The sequence below is a fragment of the Podarcis tiliguerta genome (assembly GCF_965153285.1).
Source record: "Podarcis tiliguerta genome assembly, chromosome: 2".
NCBI classification, from domain to species: domain Eukaryota; kingdom Metazoa; phylum Chordata; class Lepidosauria; order Squamata; family Lacertidae; genus Podarcis; species Podarcis tiliguerta.
Window position 1 is genome coordinate 42,959,611 of NC_139535.1, and position 18,676 is coordinate 42,978,286.

Genomic DNA, 18,676 nt, shown 5'->3' on the forward strand with positions numbered 1-18,676 from the left:
CTCCAAATCCAAAATGTCACTGTTATCCAATTTGATCCAATCCTTGATCCAAGTAAAGCATGCCGCGTCATGATATAGTCTCAGGTCTGGGAGTCCAAAACCTCCCCTCTCTTTTGTGTCGGTTAGTAATTTATATTTGATCCGTGGCTTTTTGCCTTGCCATATAAACTTTGTTAGGTCCGTTTTCCATTTTTTAAAACAATCATCTTTACCTATTATGGGAATCATTTGAAAAAGGAACAAGAGTTTTGGTAAAATATTCATTTTAATAGCCGAAATTCTACCCCAGAGTGTTAAATTCAGTCTTGTCCAAGTTTCCATTTCTCTTTTTGTTTCTTCCCAGTTTTTTTTATAATTATCTTCAAACAAATTTATATTTTTCATTGTTATTTGTATTCCTAGATATTTCACTTTTTTTACAATTTGTAATCCAAATTTTTCTACCAGTTCCTTTTTCTCTTGATCTCCCATGTTTTTTACCATTAGTTTCGTTTTTTCTTTATTCAAGGCAAAACCTGAGACCCTTCCAAAGTTTCCCATTTTTTCTAGAGCCTTTGCTATGCTTTCCTTTGGGTTTTCCACCATTAAGACTAAATCATCTGCAAATGCCCTTATTTTGTATATTTTCTCTCCTAGGGATATTCCATTTATTTCTTGGTCCAGTCTGATTTCTTGATTTAATATTTCCAAAACCAAAATAAATAATAATGGTGAAAGCGGGCACCCTTGTCTGGTGCCCTTCTGTATTTTAAAATAATCAGTTGTGTCATTATTTATTATTATATTTGCTTCTTGTTGTTCATAAATTGCTTTTAGCCCTCTTGTAATTTGGTCCCCCATGTCCATCTGGTCTAATAATATTTTTAGAAATTTCCATGATACTTTGTCAAACGCCTTTTCCGCGTCCACAAAAACAAAGGCTACCTTCTTACTCGGTTTCATGTCTAAATACTCGATCATATCAATCACTGTTCTTATGTTATCACTCATTTTCCTGCCCGGCAAGAACCCTGCCTGCTCTTTATTTATGCAATCCTGCAAAACTGTCTTTAATCTTGTTGCCAATATTTGTGCGTAGATCTTATAATCATTATTTAGTAATGATATTGGTCTGTAATTGGTTATAAACTCTTTATTTCGTCCTTGTTTTGGGATTACTACTATGTGAGCCTGTTTCCAGGTGTTGGGAATCTTCCCGTCTTCTAGTATTCTATTTAAGAGTGTTTTCATAGGTGATAATAATGGTTCTTCTAATTTTTTGTAATGTATTGCAGTAAGACCATCTGGACCTGGTGATTTTCCCAGTTTCATCTTAATTATCGCTTGATGAAGCTCTGTCGTGGTTATTCCTATTCCTGTTCCCCGACCTGGTTTGGTTTCCCCCACCTGGTTTTGGGGGGGGGGGGAATAAAGGAAAAAAATTAGGTGCATCCTATGGGACGGAGTGTCCTATGGGACAAAAAATACGGTAATTTATTTGAAGGTGTTTCCCACATAAGAGAACATCATAATCCCATAAGATATAAGGGAAATACCATATAATGTCTAGAATGAGAGAGGCCTCCAAATATTTTTTTGAGGGGGGGGATGTTCCTCTGCAGAAAATAATGTTTAATAACTACATAAGAAAACTGGAGACATTTTGAATTGGTTCCTAAGAGCCTGATACACAGAGTCTCTACGGGAGCCCATCCAATATTACTTATGCAGAGATGAGAATAACTACAATGTGTGTCCTCTATGCAAATTTATCTGTTATTGGGGAGCTATTTGAATAACATATTCTGCAGTGTTTCTCATGCCATAAGGTAGGGTGAGGAATCTATGGATCTCCAGTTGTTGTTGGACTACAACTCAGCATCGCTGTTCATCAACCATGCTGGCTGAGGCTAACGGGAGTCGAGAGTCCAGTAACATCAGGAGGGCCACTGGTTCCCTAGCACTGCCTTGTGGCATGAGACCCACTACAGTCGATGCCATTCCAGTGGCCTTCCAGTATCAGTGGAAGTTGCAGGCCAACAGAAAGGCAACAGGAGAAACTTCTGATGGTTTGGAGGTGCAGTGATGGGCTGGTACTGCTGTTTGCTTTCTACCCAGCACACAGCAGTTAAAGATGCAGGAGTCCTGGCACAAAAATAGTAAGACCATACAAACATCAAAAGAGCTTGCTGGATAAGGACAAGACCTGTCTAGTTCAGCACTCTATTCTCTCAGCGGCCAACCATATGTCACAGGGAGACTTGTGAGCAGCACCTGAGCACAACATCACTTTCCCCACCTGAAATTCCCAGCAACTGGCATTCAGAAGCATCCTGTCTTCCACAGGGGAGTTAGAACAGAGCCATTGTGGTGAGCAATTGATAGCTTCACCCTCCATGAATTTATCTAAGCCTCTTTTAAAGCCATCCAGGTTGGTGACCATCACTACCACTTGTGGGAAAGAAATCCTAAGTGAACTGTGTGCTGGGTGAAAAAGTACTTTCTTTCGTCTGTCCTGAATCTTCCAACATCATTGGATGCCCCCAAATTCTAGGGTTATGAGAGAGAAAGGAAAGCTTTTCTCTCCCCACTTTTCCCATACCATGCATAAATTTATTCACTGTGTGGGATTTCCTTCCCCACCCGACCAGCCAAATCTCCATCAGCCATAACAGCTCATTTATAGGCAGTAAAATCCCTGTAGCTTGCCAACCCTACCCAGAAAAAACCCTGCGCTGTGTTGGGGAATAAAGGGCTCTAGATCACTGCTGTTTAAAAGACGCTAATAGGGTAGCAAGTTAAAGTAAGAAGTGAGGAATCTGCAGCCGCAGTGGGGTGAGTTGCTAGATAGTATTTGGGATGTTACTTTGGCAGCTGATTCTACTGATATAAATGTGCACATCACTACATTATTACATTATTTTTAAACTTCTTATTCCTCTTCATCCACCCTTCACCCTAAGGTCCTAGGGCAGGTTACAACAATTTAAAATACCATACAACATTAAAAACTGTTTGAAACAACTTGCGATCACAAAAGGAGGGTGGGTCAGGTGAAAGAGGCCAGTTAGATATGTATTTGGGATTACCAAAATAAAGGATAAATATGACAGGTTCCCATGGGGAACAGTGATGATGAACAGATTTTTGCAAATCACTTCTGCACTGAATCTTATTGCTTCTTCAAAGTAAATTGAGTAGCAAATGACTTACGCATTTCTCTAGAGGGCAAGTATATTCATTAAATGTTGAACACTTTAATATTCATAAACTGTGCTTCGATAAATGAAACCAGTTGCAACTGCAAATAATGAGTATAAACATCTTTCTTATTTTGCCAGATACAAAAATCTTTTGCTTTGCAGAAAAATCCTAAGAAAAAGGGGAACAAACATTTAGCTTAACACGTTGAATAACTTATTACACACGCCTTTCCCAACAAAATGTTAGTACTTAATTTATTTTAGCTGTGTCCTCCTGTTTCTTTTGGTGTTTCATGCCAAGCTTCTGTCCTGGGGTAAAAGAATTCCAGTACAGTTTTTTTTTTAAGGTTTTAATTAAAAATATTAGGCAGAAAAGTATTAGTGTACCCTTGACTTATTAATAACAGATTGTTGGCCTTTGAAAAGGCAGAATTATATATTCTGAACACACACATGTTATTTTACTGAAATAATTCTCAGAGTAGCACATTGCATTTGATAAGTGTGATTATGTTGGCAGATGTTTTCTTTTTTCTTTATTAATCCACTGCTGCTTTGTAAAGTGTTTGGGGGGAGAACATCATCCAGTCTAAACTGGCTTCAGCCCTTGACTGAAATGCATAGTTACCTAAGGCCATAGTTACTGTTGAATTCAATAGGATGTAATTCTGAGTAGACATGGTTAGGATTGTGCTGTAAATCGCATGGAACATTGAGTTTACTTTTGAGCAGACACGGTTAGGACTGCACTTTCAACTGGGTGCAAACTTACTTCTGAGTAAACTTGCATTGAATTGGACTGCACATCTATAAACAACTTAAATGGAAATTTGTGCATTCAAAACTGTTTTAGGGTCTGATCTCAAACTCCACTTTCCACTTGAATTGGAGAGGACTTATGATAGGATGTCACAGCTCAGAACCAGACCTCAAGAATTCAGGTTTATAGTAGGGGACACCACAGAGATTTAAGTGAGAGAGGTTGTGGTATGGTGAGGAGATCCACACCATGGTTCAGAGGCCTACCATTGGATTGTTGAATTTATTGAATTTGAATTTATATTGTGCCCTATACCCAGAGGTCTCAGGGCGGTTCACAGAAAAGATCAACATAAAAACCACAATATATATATATAATCAAAATAAAAACAACAACCCAAAAACACCCCCCCAAAAAAAGAGCCACATTTTAAAAGGGCATAGGATGTCAATCAGATCAACCACTACTGAAGGTGCCAGCCAAACTTCCCTGGGAAGAGCTTTCCACAGACGGGGAGCCACTGCAGACAAGGCCTGTTCTTGTGTTGCCACCCTCTGGACCTCTTGAGGAGGAGGCACATGAAGGAGGGCCTCAGAAGATGATCTCAGGGTCTGGGTAGGTTCATATGGGAAGAGGCGGTCCTTGAGGGATTGCAGTCCTGAGCCGTTTAAGGCTTTATAGGTCAAAACCAGCTCTTTGAATTGGGCCCAGAAACTCATTGCTACATGGCAAACAAACAAGTGTATTTTAAGAACATTCTTTAGGGATACACGTTGTAATAGGTGGATTGTAGCCAGCCCTGAGGAAAAATCCATATGGCCTGAAACACAAAGGAAAGTAGCGAAGAAAGCAACAGAGAGACCTGATGTGGACATATGGATGAGCAAACCATATAAATCTGGCCTGAAATAAAAGTACTAAGATGTGAAATGTGATGCCCAAAAGTAAAATAGAATAATAATAAATACGAGAAAAGATTAAAGACTGAAAAAGCACTTTTGCTGTAGAAACAGAAATGAAAGAAGCCTTAGCGATATTTAAAAGGAAAACATAACAAGATCTGGCAACGGAATCTGTTTCATGGGGAAGCTATAAGATAAGAAAGATAGTACAATGTACAAGATCAAAGGAGTGCTACAGAAAATCAGCAACGGAAAGATTAAAAGCCTGTGTGCATATTATATGGGCCACAGAGCAGCCACTGAAAGCGGGTGTCCTCATTCCTATTCTTCCGTGCAGCAACATCCATCACAAGGGTGGGGAAGCTGTAGCCCACCAGATGTTGATGGTCTTCAGTTTCCATCAGTCCCACCCAGAATGACCCATGGTCAGGGATGATAGGAGATGCAGTCCAAAACATCTGGAGGGTCACAGGTTCTCCATCCTTGATCAAGAAGTGCTATCACGTGATGCCAAAATGCCACATTGGGAGTTTCCTCACCCATATCAGAAAGAATCAAAGAATTGTGGTCAGGGGAGTCAGGTGGGTAAGAAACACAGGAAAAAGTCGCCATATGATGCTGATGCATCACATCATAACCACTTACAGATGTAAAGAGGAGTAGGAGATCTTTCTCGGGTTTGCTACTTGTCCCCCACATCTAGTTCTAAATAAGGATGCTTCCAAACTGTTCCTTCCCCCCTACAACAGGCATAGGCAAACTCGCCCCCCCAGATGTTTTGGGACTACAACTCCCATCATCCCTAGCTAACAGGACCAGTGGTCAGGGATGATGGGAATTGTAGCCTCAAAACATCTTGATGGCCGAGTTTGCCTATGCCTTCCCTAAAAGGTTCCCTGACAGCAGCTGAAATGTGTGTGTGGCAGCGGGGGGGGGGGCATATATGGGGTGGCTACCACTGGGGAACTTCATTGGCCCCAAAGCAATGCCAGCAGGAAATTCAATTTTGGGAACTGTAGTTTGCCAAGGCTTTTAGCTTGTTTCCAATGGCCTAAAAGACCAGGTGGACTACAGTTCCTCACAGATCTCTGCAATGGGAATGCCTTGTAGGAAAGGCTTTTAGGCCTACACCCAATGAAAGCCTGAGAATTAGTACTAACCCAGCCCCCTTTCCTTGTTTCTTCCACTGGCAGGTAATGTTTTGGGATAATAGAAAGGGGTGGAATGGGCCCAGCTTATTTATGAGCCCAGCTAAAATTCAAAGGGATTTTAGCTCAGATTGTTAAAAGCTCATTATTTCCAACCCGGGAACTGATTTCTGATTCCCTGCCCCCCACCTCAATTCCAAAACTTGGCAACAACATGAAAAAAAATATCCAGATGGAAGTGATTTTGTTGGGTGGGGGGGAACCATGAATCAAAAGTGTGAGAAGTTAGGGTAAAAAGGAAGAAGAGGGATAGTAGAATAGGAAAAATGGAAAGTAGAAAAAAGGTGCTGGTGGTGTGGGGGAGGCAGAAGAAAAACAATTGTGTTTAGAAAAAAAAGCAAGAAGAAAAACTAGAAAGGATACATTTATAATGCTGGGGTGGGGGGAATTACAAGATACGGAATACATATGAGCAAGCCTTCACTTCCTTAAAGCCAAGCCTGTGTTTTTTTCCACATTTAGTGCAAACCTTAATACAACAGCAGCAACAACAACAACAACCCCACTCATCTTTCTGGATTGCCCCAGCCACTCTGGGCAGCTTTCAACACATATAAAAACATAATACAACATCAAACATTGGTACGGTAATTCTCATTAAGTCCGTACATTCTAAAGCAAATTGCTCAAACTAATATTGTCACTCTGTAAAAGTTAGGTTTTTCCTAAATGTACAGTGGTACCTCGGGTTAGATACACTTCAGGTTACATACGCTTCAGGTTACAGACTCTGCTAATCCAGAAATAGTACCTCGGGTTAAGAACTTTGCTTCAGGATGAGAACAGAAATCGTGCTCTGGCGGCATGGCAGCAGCAGGAGGCCCCATTAGCTAAAGTGGTGCTTCAGGTTTAAGAACTGTTTCAGGTTAAGAACAGACCTCCAGAACGAATTAAGTACGTAACCAGAGGTTTCACTGTACTGTCTTGTATTGACTTTTCCATCTCATTCTTCTACTTTCACCAAAGTGTATTAAGACAAGTAAAATAATGAGATGAGATGAAATTGTTTCACGGCTTATTATAATAAAAACTGTGTTACTGAACTATTGTGCAATTTTTATCATTTTCTTCCCTTATTTTTCATTTTTATCAGGGTAGTTTATGTAAACCTGACACATTTGTGTATGCGAATCATTTGTCTGTTGTGAACACATTTTTTTCAGTCACAGATAAGATTAATGGAAATGTTCTTTGCTGTGAAAGGTTTGTTAAATTAAAAAATAATACCACATTAATTATACACCTAACTCACATTTTCTCTTGAGATTTCTGGAAGCTAGGAAATATAGAAAGAATGTGAAAAAATAGTGTCTCTATCAAACCAATGCTTATTCTATTGGTATGAACAATAACATGTGTTATCCAATAAAATCATGTAGACTTTTTGCTGGGGCTTAGAAATCAGATCCTTTAAAATAATAATGTTTATTAATATTGTCTGCATTTTGTGTAAACAACACATGATAATTAGATACCAAGTGTTCACTAAGATTGCCATCTATGAGCCATTCATATGAAGGAAATATTTCTCTGGGACACTTCAGAATCCAACAGCTCATAATTAGTTGATTTCACATTAACTATCCATTCTGCCTTCACAGACCCAGGCATTCTTGCACAGATTCTTGCACCACAAATATTTTTATTCATTTATTCAATAAACTTACTGGCCCTTCAACAACAACAAAATCCCCCTTTAAAGAAAAATGATTATAAAGACTAGTATGAAATGTTGGCTTCGCATTAGCAGAAAGCGCTTACACTCTCACAAGGCAGGGAATCCAATTTCCACCAATCCATCCACCCTTTTCAGGGAGTGCAGGCAAGTGGGGGGGGGAGGGGGGGACGGGACGGGACAGAAGTGCTCTAATGGTTGCTGGGAGCTGCCATTTTCATTTCTTCCCATGCTCTTGGGGAATCTGATGCCCCTCTGAAGCAATATGATAAATTAAAATGGAGATTTGCAGTCTAAGACCAAGCTACCAACCACGGGGAACCCAGAGCAGGTATAAGCAATGGTGAGAACTAGATCAGTGAAGTCTTGGCAGCTGTCCTAGGATGCCGGGCTTGTGCAAGCATCTCCTCTCTGCCTCACCTAAACCTTCACAGCTGTTTCTCCTATAATCATAACCTCTGGAAAATCAAAAGATGTTGCCCACAATACATGAATTAAAACAAACTTTCTCACCAGAGTCTGCAATATAAATATTGAGACGATGAATTTCTCCTCTGCCTCATGGGGTTTATTGAACGAAATTTGCTAAAATATATTAAAATATATCACAGGGGATGTGTGGGTTGCTGGAATGGGTCAGATACCTGTTGATAGACTTTCATTAGGAGGGGAAGAACTTTGATGTGTTCAGCTTTGAGTAACATGATTATAAGGTTTCAAGTTTATGTACATTCTGCAAGTTGAATATGCTCCTAGAGCAAAGCACCAGCAATAATAGTAAAAATATTAGAATTTCACACAGAAGTCAAGGAAAGGCACTTTGTGAAGAGCACTCAAACAGGGCAGAAAGGGTGAAATGGCTGCTGCGTGATACTGGTAACTTCATAACTTATAAAGTAGCACTATATGCGTTGGCAGCCAAGAAGATCAGGAGAAAGAACTAGATAAAACAGTGGTCAACTGGAAAAGTGATTTGGACATTTAAGCTAGCACATTCTATCTGAGAACCCCCTGCTACTCTATCGTGTGCAACAAATAATTTCTAGGAGACGTGACCATGGTTTATTGTATTTGCAATATGGTTTTTATGGTTATTGTTGTTTTTCTTTTTGTTTCCTTTGTGAATGATGCCACGGCCTTTGGCTAGTGCAATAAAGTTTATGATGGATGATGACTTTGTGAAGAGAGAGGCTTCTATAATTGCTTGTGGCTGCTTCCACTATTACTTCTAAAAGAGCTGAGAGCACTCCTTTTTATGAACAGATATCTAGCAGAGTGTTGGTGATGGTAGTGAAACTGCTAATTATGTAGTATTCGTATTATTAGCCAGCACTGGCTGTTAATGCATGTTATATAATACATAAGAGAATGTACCAGTAAGTATTGTACTATTGTGTGATTCGGTGATGAAGCCCCTGACAATGATTGGCCTGTCAGGAGAGCCCTGGCTGCTGTTGGTTTAGCTGTCTGAGAAAGTCAGAGAAGCGAGGTGGGGAACGGACTCCATTTGGGCTGTGCTGCAGGGAGCACTGAAGCTGCAAAGCGGTATATGGTGGTAATGTGCAGCATTCGTGCTAAACATTTTAAGATGGTGACTGTTTTGAAATGACTGTAATTGTGATATTAGGGGAGGAAATAATACTTCCATCTGGTTCTGAGTAAAAACTGCAAAAACTCTCTCCTTACTTTCTCTTCCCTTCCTTTTCTTACATACCTGTATATTGTTGCCTGGGAATCTGGAAACAATATTTTTTACAATAACAAAAACTGTTCTTAATAAAGAGAAGCCTTCTTCTTCTTTTTAAAGGAGAAGAAATGTACGAAGCCTAGAACCACATATGGAAGCTTTTCTCAAAACAAATACACAAGAAATTAGGCATCACATTTCCTTGTGTCCTAATTTAAGACCACAGCTATAAATAAATGCCATCCGGAAAGGTAAAGCGCTCCCATTGCCCTTGCACACCATCACAAACAACCAGTCTCTGGCAAACCCCACACATCCCTGAGAGGTGGGATATAATGTGCTTCTGTAACCACCTCCAACTGTGCCTGTTCCTTGGCAGAATTTGTCATGCAACTGGCCAGAGATGACAGGCTTTAAAGAAACGCTGTTCTACAGCAGATATAGCCTCATGCTGCAGTGGGATGGAAACATTTCTGGATTCTGGATTTTCTGCCTCTTAGTTCTTCCATATGTGTGACATTACAAAAATTAGAAGGGCTGAAAGAGTTCACTTAATTTACCAGGTATTGCTTTCTCTAACCCTAGCAGACCCTTTGAGTATCAGAGAAGTCTCTTGTGTCACACAGAGAAATTTTGAAATTATGCTGATAGTGTGCAGAGGTTATAGGACAGAAGATTTCTTTACCTCTCCATTGTTTAGTAATTCACAACCTCTTTCCACTATTTTAAATCAAACTGCTCTTTTAAAATGTCTGTGCCTTGTATTGTCAGTAGAAGAGAAGAGGGCAAGAAGGTTAGAGAAAATAAGTTCTGGACATCACCATTTAAGAAGGATATTGACAAGCTGGAATGTGTGCAGAACAGGGTGACCAAGGTGATAAAAGGTCAAGCCTTATGAGGAACGGTTCAGGGAGTTGGGTATGTTTAGCTTGCAGAAGACTGAGAGGTGATAGGATAGCCATCTTCAAATATCTAAACATGGAAGATGGAGAAGGCTTGTTTTCCGCTGCTCCAATGCATTCAAATACAAGAAAGGAGATTCTGTTTAAGCATTAGGAAGACCTTCCGGATGGTGAAAGCTGTCTGACAGTGGAATGGACTATTTTGGAAGGTGGTGGACTCGTCTTCATTGGAGATTTTTAAAAAAGGGTTTGATCAATTTATAATCTAATAAAACAACCTCCAATCCAGCTTCATTCCCCACCAAAAAGATACCATAAGAGTAGTTGTCTATACACTAAAAGTCAATGGGGGGGGGGGGAATGCATCAAAGCACAGTATTTCTGGAGAACTACAGAATCAATGTGGATTGTGGCTAATGTTGTATATTCACAGCTTCCCAAGCCAGTAGTGGGAATGCATGGTAAAGATGCAGTTGGATCATGTCTTGGCTGCTCAGCTACAAAAGCCCTTGTCTTTCATGTAGTGGTTTCCACACACTCTTTGATATACACTCATTACATTTTGGCCTGAGAGGAATGTTTGTGCCATAATTAAATTGTAATCTCTGTAGCCTAGAGAGTATTAATGTGATAATAATTTATAGGTTTTAAATGGTAATTAAATTTTTCACTCTTTCAATTTAAAGGCAGGATTTATTGCCTGGCAAATGTTTCTTGTTGGACTCCCCACATATAGTTCGTTGCACCTTTTTTGGTTTTGTTTTGAGAAGAAATCTATAAGCAATACGGATCATTTTTCTGAACAATCTTTTTGGCAACTGAAGCACCTGGGAAATTCCCATGAAATTGGATTGGGTGGCTGTGCATATTTATTTAACAACTTTTGCCTAGAAAGCTTAAGAGGTTTCCTATTCCGGCTAGTCTAGTTAGCTGTGGCTGTAATGCAGAGGAGCATGTGCTTAAAGGACTAGTGAGATCCTAAATGAGATGAGATTGATTCAAGACCCATCCTATTATTTATTTCACAGAAATATTCATATACTGCTGTATCACTTTTAAAAAATCCAACCAGTTTACAAGAATGCATATATACAATAAATTTTTTTTTATAAATTTAAAATAGGAGATGATCAACTATCATGAAAAGTTGTTTTCTCTGTTGCTTGCATAAGCTTGGTGGCATAGAAGTTTTCAGCTGGTATTTTAAGGTTAAAACAGAAGGCACCTGCTAAATCTCTACTGGCAGAGCATTTCACAGGACTGGGCTGAGGACACGAAAGGCTCAGTTTCGTCTTGCTGTCAGATGAGCTTCACAAACCGATATGACTGCATGTCCACTGAAAATGTATGATACCCATTATATCCAGTTACAATTAAAGCCACTTCAGTGTCATGTGTTAGCTCCATATTATGTCAAACCCCTACTCAGATGCCACCCCCAAAATGTATCCACAGAGTGCAGGATGCTAATAAGACTCATTTGATTTTCAGTAGTGGAGAGTCCTCAAGTGACAATTTACAATTCTAAAGCGAGTTACGGGGAAATGGCCAGGGAGAGATGAGGTAATCATGAATGGTGAAGAGGAGTCAATAGAAACAGAGGTGGTGGGACAGGGCAGGGGGAGCGAATTAAGAAAAACAATCCATCTAGTGTTGGCATGGAAAATTATTTTTGTGCAGGCAGGAGGAAGGTTTGGAAGGCACGATGGGGAGAAGGAAGCTGGGAGTTGCAGTGGTGCATCATCGTAAACTTTATTGCACTAGCCAAAGGCCATGGCATCATTCACAAAGGAAACAAAAAGAAAAACAACAATAACCATAAAAACCATAAAAACATCAGGCACTGCAAATGCAATGAACCACAGTCATGTCTCCTAGAAATTATCTGCTGCACACGATAGAGTAGCAGGGGGTTCTCAGATAGCATGTGCCAGCTTAAATGTCCGAATCACCTAGTGGTGCAAACCATGGCTAAGAGGACTAAACCTGGACCCTGAAAAGGCTTGGATGGGGGCTGGGGAAAGGATTTGTACCTTTCCAAATGTTGTTGCACTACAGCTTCCATCATGTCTGACCATTGGCAGTGCTGGTTGGCAGTGGCGTAGCGTGGGGGGTGCAGGGGGGGCCGGCCGCACTGGGCGCAACATCTGGTGGTTAGGGTTAGGGGGCGCAAATCCATGGGTTAGGGGGCACAAATTACTTGCCTTGCCCTGGGTGCTGACAACCCACGCTACGCCACTGCGGGTTGGCGTTTAGACTGGAGATGGGGGTTTAACAGCACCTGGAGGGCCACACTTTTCCACTCCTGGCTTAGATGGAAAAGTTGTTCCAGCTGTAGTTCCCCCCTCCAAATTACATTTAATGGGAAAACAGTATTAACTACAAGTACATTGGCAGCTCTTCGCCAGGGATCATTTTTAATCCTTTGTTTCTACACAGTTCACATACCTGGAACTGCCAGTGTTTGCTCATTGTTAGTTGCATGCCAGATATATGTTTGTATATCTGAAAAGGGTGGCGTAATTCACCCGGTACTCATTTTAAGATGTCACAGAAGCCATGTTAAAGTCATGGGGAGAGGCTCAAAATGATCTCACGGAAGAAAACAAAGACTAGGGATGAGCTTTGAACTTGAAATTTTCCCATCCTTCAGATTGGGTTGGTTGCCAGAGAAACGACAGGTGGGCAACACATGTACAGGTTAGAATGTAGTCCTGAGTGGCATGATGACAGTTGTGTGTTTAATGTATATAATCCAGGGTGCGCTTGTGCAACTGTTATAAATCCAGATGCTCCTGTTCTTTGCCATATAGAGGTACAGAGAAATTTTGCAGGAAGATGTTTTCTTTAGGTGTTTTCCCAAAGTCTAATTATATACCACACTGCCTACCTCCAATGATTAGTTACAGGTCTGGAGGTGGCTTGATAAGAATTATTAAATATCATTCATTGAGCTGTGACTAAAAGATTTCTCAAATGGGTTATGAATTGACTAGGAAGCTGTTAAAAACTGATGGAAACTCCTACCCTGAAGAGATAGGATGCATTTAGGATGCATTTCAGGCTAAGAGTGTCTGTAAGGTGACAATTATCTTACTCATTCCATTACAGATCCTAGGGTTGCTGCATTTAAATAAAAGCTTTATGGGACAACAGTGCCACAGAACCAGAATTTGTTAACAAATCTTATTGTGCCTCCCAGGCTTTAAATAAATTTCCATTGTATTCATATGGGATTAGTGCTCCACTTATCAGTTTGCGGTGAATTCTTGTTATCTATACTACTCACTTTATTAACTTCATTTATCTTGCTGTATACTTCAAACACCTGTCTTTTCAGTTGTGTTAATTCACGTGGTGAAGAAGGCAGCTGCATGCAAAGTCTCATTGTACACTGAAGAAGCTGGTGCTTATCAATTCAAAACTCAGGTGGGCCAAGCTGTGATTCAGCTAAGATGGCTGCTGCTACACCAGGCCATACATCTGGATTTTCCCAGACGCTACCAGGATTTCAAAGGCGGTGCTTTGTCCTGGATCTCAGGCAAGTCAATCGAAAAAACACTTTTTTGGGTGTTTGTAAAGAAATAAATAAAGCTTAACAACTTTCGGGTGTCCTGGTTTTTAGTTGGTATCCTATCTTCTTCCAGCAGCAGCAGCAGCAGCAGCAGCAGCAGCAGCAGCAAAAACACTAGCATTCCCTTAGTTGGAAGCCATCCACAATGAAGTAATTTTAGTACATTTATTTATTTACTTACTTACTTACTTACTTATTTCCTATTTTTGTTCTTTAAATTTCCCCCAAAGACCCCCCTACAATTTAGCACATTAAAAACAACAACAGCACATGCTTCTTTCGTTATTTAAAAGTATTGACACTCAATTGAGCCACCAGGATTTCAGAAAAATGATGCATTAGCAACCCAGAACTGCAGCATGGACAAGTAATAGCACTGCCCATATTTTCATGTTGTCCAGTTTATGGGCTTAAGAAAACAACACAAGCCTAGATGAAAGTTTACTTAGAGTGTTAGCACATAGCAAATGTCAAGAGGCAAACATGAGGTGGAGATATGTTAGCTTTGCTAAGACAGTAGGCAAATTTACATACTTTAGGTATAGCTTACACTGTGATACCTAGTGGTCAAAATGGGATCACTAGCTAATGGAGCGTTAAGAGAAAACTTGAGGAAAATATTTTCCACATCCTGAATCGCTTAACTTCTTTATACTCCGTGACAATATGACAACGTCTATCAACTCAAATAAGCAACCTCTGGCATCACACACACTTATTCAGAACATGTGGTGGTGAGTCAAAACCAAGTAACAAAGGCGTTTATTTTCCTACAAGGTCTGAGGGATTCATAAAATGTTACTCACATATTTGTGGCATCCCTACATGTTATTCTCACAAGCTGAAGAGAGTGCCATATCTTCCATAACAGTGCAATTGAGCTGGACACCAAGATTCCTGAATTTCACCTCTTCACTTAATATATACAGATTTCAATGTGACAGATGTCAGCCCTGGTGGATTGATGTAGTAGAAGGTTGCTGATTTTTAAGAAATTTGATATGATCACCTATCTGAATTGAGGTATGACCTCATTTCACTCAACTGTTCATGAATATCATAGTAACCCTGAACTCATGACAATACAGTGGTACCTCGTGTTAAGAACTTAATTCGTTCCGGAGGTCCGTTCTTATCCTGAAACTGTTCTTAACCTGAGGTACCACTTTAGGTAATGGGGCCTCCTGCTGCTGCCATGCCGCCACCACTCGATTTCTGTTCTCATCCTGAAGCAAATTTCTTAACCTGAGGTACTATTTCTGGGTTAGTGGAGTCTGTAACCTGAAGCATCTGTAACCCGAGGTACCACTGTAAATACAATTTTTGGATTAGTTTTAAAGCAAAGTCTCCTCTCTCGCACACACATACGCACCCCACATGAATCATATTATCCTTCACCGTGTCCATAACTGAATCATGCAAAGTTTAAAAGTGGATTGCATGAAGTAAACATAAAACAGTTAAGGATGACAAGAAGAAAGGCTTTAACAGAAGCTTAAAGATTTGAAATTTCTTAACAAAGCTGCTTTCTGAAAACTTGTTTTCACAATTGTACATGTACAAGACAAGTGTAGGTTGAGAGGAATGGAGATAAATGGGGAGGGGAGGCTGAAATGTGAGAGACTGGATGGCGTGCTAAAAAGCATTTAGATAATTTTTGAATCCAAGCCTTTCTTCAGTATTTATGCACACCTGCTGCCGGTGCCCATTTTTTCTCTTATGAAACATTCCAGCGCTTATCATTTCATCTGACTTCAGTTCCATGGAAGGGCCAGACCCTGCAGCTGCTTCACACACCAAACTGAAACAAGTCAATTATCCAAGGTTCTGTAGTGAAGGTATATCCAGGGCCTTTAATGCACCTGAGCTCAGTGTAGATTGGTTTAATTGTTTGCATGCTGAGGTCCCTCAAAACACCCCTACCCCAATAACTCACACATCACTCATAAATTTTTGTTTAAGGTTTGGGCATAATTTTGGCCACAACTTTATTAAACATACAAATTGTGAGTGGTTGCTTAGGCATTGGTTATGACTATCTGTCCCCCCCGCCTTGGGGGACAGCACTGACTCCCGGATTCCAGCGAAAGCCAGTGTGGAGGAACAAGATCAGGGATAACTGGAGCTGCGGCACAGACCCTCAGCTTCTCCCCACATGTTCCCAGGGGCTTACGCGGCCCAAACCCGATTCCAGGGGTTTGGACGAAAGGATGGTAAGCCCCTGAATTCCTTTAATGGAATTCCCGTGCAGCAGCAGCATTGGAGGGGCAGGCACAGCCAATCCATACCCCTCCACCAACCAATTTAAACCAATGCCTAATCGCCAACTTTACGAGTTGTGACGATTTGCTACGCAGTAGGCAAAAACCAAATGGCACACACTAATCAGCCAAATGGAAAAATTCCTACCATGCCCCCGCACCAAGGCGGACGACCCCATGACAGGCATAGCAAGGTCAAAGCACAAGCCCAAACAAGGGAGGGCGGGTGGGTGATCCGGTGCCCACAGCGAAAGAGAAAGCAGCTTGCTGTGAACCTTGTTTAAATAACCTCTGTTCCCACCCCCAAATTGGCAACATCAAATTTACCCCAGCAACACCAACCACCAATCCAAGCCAGGCCCCTTCAATCTATCCTGCCTGGCAACTACGGGGTGCTTTGCCTGGCCCCATCCGCAACACGTGCTCTCCTTTAGTGAGAACAACTTTGCGTGATAGGTTTTTTTAAAAAAGTTCTCTATACCAAGATTATTTCAAGGGAGGAATAATGCTGGATGTGAAACAGCCCTTTGAATGCTGTGCGTTGTGTGATAATATGCTACCCTTTTTCCTAGCATGCACCTTTGGGGGGAATATATATGTTTAAATTCCATGTTGAAATTGTATATGCAACCAATCTGCATTATTGTACTCAAGGTAATTTACAAGCCATAGAAATGCCAGAGCAGGCAACAAAAATCATCTGGTGAACCTCTAACAATTCACAACAGAACAGATTTCTGATTTCTACCAGACCTTCCTGACGCTCCTGCTTCTTCCCTTTGCTGGAAAGCTTCTCAAATAGTCACATGATTGGCCAGACATAGTGCTGGTCATGATGGACTTCCAAGCAGAGACTTGGCAGCCCAATTGCTCTCCATGCTGGCCCATACAGCCATCTTCCACACGCTGGCCAGCTCACTCGAAATCCAGGATCCCATCCCAGAACCATGGTCTTGCTTTGATGGAAGAGGGTTGGAGGGTTTAAGCAGATTTAAGCATTGAGGAGCCAGGAGAGAGAGAGAAGGGGGGGGGGGGAATGAAGTTAGCATGGGGAGCTTGAGGAGCTTCTGCACCCACAAGGGAGATGATTATTTAACCCCCTTTCATTTTTAACTACAAAGAGTCCTGTGGCACCTTGAAGAGTAACAAATTTATTATGGCATAAGCTTTGGTGCTTCATCAAATGCACAATGTGTTATCCTGAGTTGCAGGTATATTCATAGGTCACTGTGGAGAAGATTGTTAAAAACTTAGGTTAGATGAAATGAAATGAAATGCAGAAAGGTACAGGCAGTGATAATTATGTACTTTAACAGCAGTAATTCACAAAACAGTCCAACTGATTGCTTCCTATGCTCCATTGGGACTTGTACAACTGCTCTAAAATTGGAACTTTTGGATTTTGGTGGGTTGCAATCCTAACTAGTTCTGTGCCATCTGATAGTCTGCTAATTGTTCATGAAAACACTTAGCTTTCGTTCTTTTGGTCATACACTTCCCCTCAGCCCAAGAACCCTTGGGCTCAAAATGTCATGGAGGGTGGGAATGGCAGATAGAAAGCAAAACAAAGACAATTTCCTCTTTGCCCCCCCCCCCCAGGATCCTTTCCACATTTCCTCTCCTTCCCACACTCTCCATGACTTATTGCGTGCTCCTTGTGCAAAAGTATTTCAGACCCTGTTGCCATTATTGACTGCATCATTGTAGATGAGAAAATAGGGGTGTGGGAGATCTTCCTTCTTCCTTCAATTACTGGAATGCAATCCAACCAAAATATGTCTTCCAAATCCAGGGATGTCCATCTCAGATCAGATGAGCAAAATCATGTATTTTAAACAAGTGCTTTTTCAGTACTCTCTCTCTCTCTCTCTGTGTGTGTGTGTGTGTTTGTGTGTGTGTGTGTGTAAACCTACACCACAACATGATCTAACATGACTACTTTATATGTAGGGCTATGGCTATGGAATTACCTTACTGCCTAAGTTGAGGAGGAGCCCCAATCCTGTCACCCTCAGGACATAGTGCAAAACACATCTTTCTCAGCAAGTTCCCTCCATTTTGAGTTATGCAATGGCTACATATGCTTGGAAGTCAACCAACTGGAGAAAAGGATCCCTCCATGGTAAATGGATTTAATCAGCAGGGAATGGATGATTATTTTCCGTAAGTACTTCCAATGTATGTAATGGTACTCAGTAAAAAAAGACCTTCCACTACTTGGTTCATAGACAAGCGCTTCTAGTAGAATGAAAGGGAGGCATAAATGCTTTCCTTCTCTCCCCTAGAGTTTTAGCTTATGGCAAATTGTCTCAGCAAGCTGATATATTCCCCATCTGCATTTCACCCAGACACGTTGCCCTTCATTAGTGTTTCATATAATTGCCCCTCTGGGTGTTTGGTAGCCAAATGTTACTTATGCCTGTGCTTTTCAGAAGATCTGCCCACACTAAGCTGAGCCTGAGAGAAAGATGAGTAAATTAAGATGAACAGATACTACTTCAAGGAACATAGTTTGCTTATCTATA